The sequence below is a fragment of the Rhopalosiphum padi genome, chromosome 1 (genome assembly GCF_020882245.1).
Source record: "Rhopalosiphum padi isolate XX-2018 chromosome 1, ASM2088224v1, whole genome shotgun sequence".
Classification (NCBI taxonomy): Eukaryota; Metazoa; Arthropoda; class Insecta; order Hemiptera; family Aphididae; genus Rhopalosiphum; species Rhopalosiphum padi.
The window spans coordinates 64,518,841-64,525,444 of record NC_083597.1 but is presented as its reverse complement, the minus strand read 5'-3'; the positions used below and the strand labels follow the sequence as shown (position 1 = coordinate 64,525,444).

The following is a 6,604-nucleotide window of genomic DNA, read 5'->3' as shown; positions in this document are numbered from 1 at the left end:
ATTTACATAATGATATGCTTAGTCCACATAATGTTAAATATTTTTTTATCATTACCGTTATTGCCGGCTATTCGTACGATCTTACTTACTGTGGTCGTGATGAACTATGAATACATTATAAAAGTACGCACGTTTATAATAACAATATTATAAACGTGCGTGCAGCCCGCGGGTCGCCGTGAAAAAAGTTCGGCCGCAGCCCTGCTGCCGGCGGCGGCTATAGCGATGTAGGCGCGACGGCGAGGGGATGGGATGCGCCGACCGCGTTTTTGACATTGAACTTGGGCGACGCGTCGCGCACTCCGGAGTCGTGCTTTGTGCAGTCGACACGCCTTGAGAGTGAGAAGACGTTCCGTACGCGTGATAATATTTTACTATTACTATTATTATTATTATTATTGTTGTTGTTATTATTACTATTATTATTATTATTATTATTATTATTGTGCAGTCGCCGGCTGTTTTATTAATCGTATCACTCTACTGCGGCTTATCGGGATTTTCTTTTGCTTTCCTTCCCTTTCCCCCATCCGTCGGTCGTTTTCGTTAATAATTACCGTGATCTATCCTACTACTCCACCTGTGCGCACGCGCGCTAATTTTCGTCCAAGTTATTGGTATTTTTTATTTTTATCTACGTCATTGTTTTTACTAATCGTTGATTTACATATATTTAATAATAATATGTAATAAACTAATAACTAATAATAAGTATACCATTGCAATTCATTACTATACACAGTTGTCCGTTTCGCGTTCCCGTTTCGTCGATTGTTGTCTTCCATTTCGCCCGTCGTCGATATAGGTAAGTGTATACAATCATTATGTCACGGATAGGTACAATTGTTATTATTAAAATAATATTATACAATTATATGATGTATTACCAATATTACCATACCAAACCGTGTAAAAAAGAGTGCACGATTAACCGCTTGTTGTTTGTGACTAGACGGGCCTGCGAGGTGGTCTCAAACGCAAAGTGGATAAAAATGTCGTGACACCGTTTATACAACGGTTCTATTATTGTATTGAAACATTTTCTACGATTGAACTTTTTTTCGTAACTATCCCAAAATATGCAATTAAAATGTTTTCGCCAATAAAATGTAAAATAATATCAGCACGGTCGCACTATTAATTTAACACAGGTGACGAATAGAAATTTGAAACAAGTACTGAAAAATAAAGGTCTTGGAAACAATATTGATTTCATCAATTATTTTGGTTTTCACGAGATTTAAAATATGTACAAATACGTTTCCGTTGATTATTGCGATGTTATTACGACATAAATTTACTAGGTACCTCTATATGTATATAGTCTCTTCCTACTGATCTTGCACTGAGTACAATCATACAGTGGCCGTCTGTCCAACCTCCAGGACCGCCGTCCACGTTAAACCGCGCACAGAAAGATATTACGAAATATAGCGTTAAGTAACTACTTATAAGTTATAGAAGTACCACTACTGCGAAATTGTGCGCGTGCGCGTGTGTGGGTATGTCGGGAAAGCACTTAATACCGTGTGATTGGTATTGGTCATAAAAATGAATACGAATTGTACTTGTATAACTGTGTAGAAAATCAAACGTTGATGCTTCGTACTATTATATTTCGTATCATAAATAATAGTTAATGCATGTCATTCGTTATCAGTGCATAATACTATCGCGCGCATAATATTATGACATCGCCATAAAGTCGTCAACGATGAATAAACAAAACAGATGGTTCATTACTCCGTTCAATTCCAATGATCTCGATAGATGTATTCCATTTATACTGCAAATTATCTTTAATTTTAATTTTTTGGATATTCAATTACGAAGAAAAAAGATAACACCTATTCTTAATTCTTATTATGTTATTATTATGTATTAATTATGTTTAGATTTATCATCATAAATTTATAACATCATTATAACAACATTGAAAACGGGTATATTTTATAAAACAAATAAATTTATCTACACGGCAAATAATGTACACGTTTATTATAATATATATACATAGTTTCGATAAAATATTATTTACTAATTTTCTATCGAAGGAATCATTATTATATTTTTATTGAATTCAATTAAGTCACTGAAGAATAAGATACAAAAAATGCAACAATTTAATTTACTAACGTTTTAGTACAGCATACTATTATCATTTATCTTTTATAAACCTATACATATATAATCGATAATTAAATTTTACACGAGGATGTACTTATAATAATATTATTTTCTATTAGATAATATGTTGTTCATTTTAATTGTAATGGAGTTATTTTTAATATTTCTATTTGTGGTTCCTTTTTCTATATAATATAACTTACTTCATGCAACTTTAAGTAATATATTTTTTACAAGGTTAGGTACTATTGTACATTTATACTTTACATATCCAAAATAAATGGTGCATTAAATCTATTCAATGTGCGTGTTTCGTTGGATATTATCTTAAGGAATTAAAATGTTTTATAATACTAAAATATACTTAATTTTATAGTTTTGGATTACGAGAAAGTATATTCTTATAAGTTTCAACGGTTAAAAATTCCCAATGAATACATAAAATACCATTTTATTATTATATACGCACGTACACATCAATGTTTCATATTTTACATATACAATAAACAGTTTGTCCAGACTCCAGAGTTCATAGATTTCAGAGCTCTGTATTTATGAACGAAATAAAAAACTGAATTAAACATCGTCATATTATGTTATTTAAAAATATTTATAGCCTTCTTAAATCATCTTATCTGAAAAATAAAAGCTTGTGTAAATTATATATTTTAATAAACATTTTTCAAACTATGTTAAGCAAGATATAACAAAACCATCATAAGATTCTAAAAAATTGAGAAAAAAGTTTTTTACAAATTAAAATCTCATTAAGTACAATTAAATTAGAACTTTTTTTTAACTAAAATAAAAACCACGAATAAATGATATTTTAAAAAAATGCTTTGTTTTTAAATACACAAAGTTGTGAATACTGCAAAATACAGATAATATGAAAAATTAAATTCTTGTTAATTAATTATGTAATTTAATTAGTACCAAAATGGGCTTCGCATATAATTGGTTAAAAATATTAGCAATCTAACCTTTAAAGTTTAAACTAAATATAATCCTCAACAGTATGACAATTACAAATATTTACTTACATAATTCACTCATTAACGTTTATTTTACATAATATAATATGCAAGTATAACAAAAACCTGATTAAGTTATTGATTATAATGTCTTATTTCTGCGAACTTGACACCTATTTATGGTATATAGTTACATCTTACATAATATTATAGAGTACAGCATATTAATTGTTCTAGTAATAATAACATTGACATATTATCATTATAATTTATAATTAATTGATTTTCTTGATATGAATATATTTTATAATTGTGTTGATTAAATAAAACAAAACCTAATAAGTAAAAATTTGCAAAAAATAAATATCTACCATAATCATTATTTCTAAGCATATATTATGTATTTATTTAAATTGATAGATTGTGTTTTAGCCTTGTTATTCAATTTCATTCAATTGTGTTTGTAGACAATATTCCTCTATCAGACATAAGATTAAACCGAACAAAAATGACTAACTTATTTTTACTCATTTAAATATTGTTTCAAATGTTATGATAAATTCTTATATATCGTTTTATTATACCTAAAACTATACTTTTGTGAGTAGGTAATGATTTTTTTAAAATCAAGATATATTATTGTAATGTAATTAATTAACAGTTTGTGTAAATATCATCTATGATATAATTAGAGTTGATTCACCCAATTATTTATTATAAAAATAACATATACGATACATTTATTGTGCTCATCGGAGTAATTTATGAATGTTATTCTAACTCGTTGAAGTATATTTTATATGTATTTTAAAACGCATTTAAAACGAAATTGTGTATGATATAAAACATGGTTTATTAATACTATTTGCTTCAACGACAACCGCATTCACTTATTATTAGTTATTTGCATAAGTTATGACATAAGTATTTACTCAAAACCACTTCTACCTGTACGCGGTGTATACGCGTATTTCATTTTAGAAGATCTTGACATACTCATACTATTCTTACCTAATTTTCAGTATAATATTTGTTTTAAACTTAGTATAAATATTTTTTTACGTTGTCTCCTTGATAACAAATATTTGTTAAATTCAATTGTTAGAAAAACAGCATGATAAACAATTTTAAACAAAACAAACCATGCCTTTTGTATAAATTAAATTTAAAAAAATGTTTGTTATCTTCTACGACCCAAAGATAAATAACATTAAAATAAGCACAATTAAGTTACTTGTACAATATATATGTATCATTAAGAATATATTTGTATTAGGTTTTTTTTATTCTTTTAAAAAATGTTAATAAATTATATTCAATAACAAGACAAATTATTTTAAAGCTCATTATCTAAACTTAAATTCACACAAGATTAATGTAATTTAAACTAGTGTTTAACATTATTAAAAACTTTAAAACGAATTGTTTGTATTCTATAGGACTGTAGAATGTAGATATGTGATTTCATTTAAGTATATACCTAGTAAATTCAATGAATATCGAGTTTAACAATAATTTACTTAAGAACATTAAAAGATAATACAATTTTTACAACAAACATTATTGTGATTGCAATGCATTTGAACATGCTCAAACTCCAAATGATCTTTCTAATTTCGTCATTTAATGTGTTAAATTATTACTATACTTTTACATAGAGTAGGTTTTTTCGTCGGATAAATCGAGTTGTGTTGCAACACAATTATTTATTGGGCCAGTATAACCCAGTTAAAAAAATGTACTTGTGTGTACAATTGTATTATTTTTTATCACACTTTGTGTACTGATTCTAGGAAAGTCATACGTTATATGGAATATATGATTTAATAGCATATAAAAAGTATTAATGTTAATATTCAAATCACTACCTTTTTTATGACATATATATATATGATATTGTTTTTGATTTAATAATTTGCTTGTAATAATTATTATAATAACATCAATATTACAGAATAACATTTATTTTCAATTAAATCATTTTTAACTACACGAAATCTCTTATAACTCACAAGTACTTTTTTAATTATATCGAGAAACGACTCCTAATCGTCGTGACGCCGAAAATATAAAAACTAAAAATTTTCTGCGTCTAATAGGTACAATTCGACTATAGCCCGGCGGTTGGAATTCTGTACACATTATATTCTTCACACAATATATAAATAATAATAAATAACAGGGTGTAATGCAAGTGATCAGGAGTGGAAATGGTACTTCTAAAATATCATATCGAATTACACGAGATAAAATATACTAGAGTGGTTTACACAATAGCCTACCTTGGCTTTTTTCTCTGCATAAAATCGTGAAAATGCTTTAATGGTAGTTTTCAATGGATATATATGATGTTTATTTTTATTTTTTATCTCTTATGAATTATTCTACGGAAGTTCCTAGTAAATAAGCTAATTCAAAAAAAGTTAACTCGTTTTACAAAACATAATATACATATATAAATACCCCCCCCCCCATTGGAATTGTTAGTATGCAGTGTACACGACAGTACTATTACATGACCCAACCTGCTGGGTGAACCGGTAACGAACACACAGCCCACAGCAATAAGGGAACTATACTATACTGAACACTGGTAGAAAACGGTTTCACAAATTTTAGCACTTAACTCCCAAAAAAGGCCTATACTCGTAATAAACAGGTATGAAATTTAATAGGAATCTTATTTCTTTTCCTGCAAATTATCAGACCCATATTGGCTATATACTATAAAATATGAAACAATTCGATATCAACAAAAAAAATGTATTATTATAATAATATATAAAACATACTTACCAAGTATTGGTAATTTAAAAAATATATATATTGGTCTTATAAATTTCATTAAATATTTATAAACTATTATTACTTATATAGTTATACCTTATACACCTATACATATACCTACATATATATGCGTTGTTTTTATTGTTCTTACTTATTATGTAGATCTGTATGACTAATGACTATATACAGTAAAGGCTTAAATTGTAATATTGTAATTAATTTGTTCGACAGTAATGCTAATAATAATAATCATATCAATTTTCAACTGGTTATTTTAATCTATATTATCCGAGATATCTATGTATACCTACGAAAGTTAACAACTTGTTCGAAATATTATAATAAGTGTCGTGTGAATGATGATTATTATAAATTATAAAACAGTTGGTCGCCCGCTACAGTATCGTTTACGGACGTACCTATGGTTTGGTAAAAAAAAAAAAAATAAAAGTATATTATACCTACGTATTATGCGCGGGGACGCAAATTAGCAGTGATCAATTTTTTTTTTTTATCGTAATTGTTGTGCCGCAGACTATATAATACCCATACGTCATTATAGCCTGCAGTGATAATAATTGGCCGGACGCAACTTTCATACCGATTACGATTCGGCGGGACGCACAAGTAGCATATATATAATAATATATATACATATATACTATGCACCGCCGCGCCGCGATGTATCGAACGCAAAGTGTGTGCGCGGCGCGCGC

General features: G+C 28.0%; 1 protein-coding gene across 1 annotated transcript in view; it reads left to right on the top strand.

Annotated features, from left to right (window-relative positions):
• Window positions 1-327: 327 nt before the first annotated feature.
• Window positions 328-6,604, top strand: part of LOC132918493 (brain tumor protein) — a 65,929-nt gene continuing 59,652 nt past the window's right edge. Inside the window, exon 1 of the mRNA XM_060979761.1 lies at window positions 328-805. The gene's annotated coding sequence lies outside the window, so the exon portion shown is untranslated. The remainder of the gene's footprint in view (window positions 806-6,604) is intronic.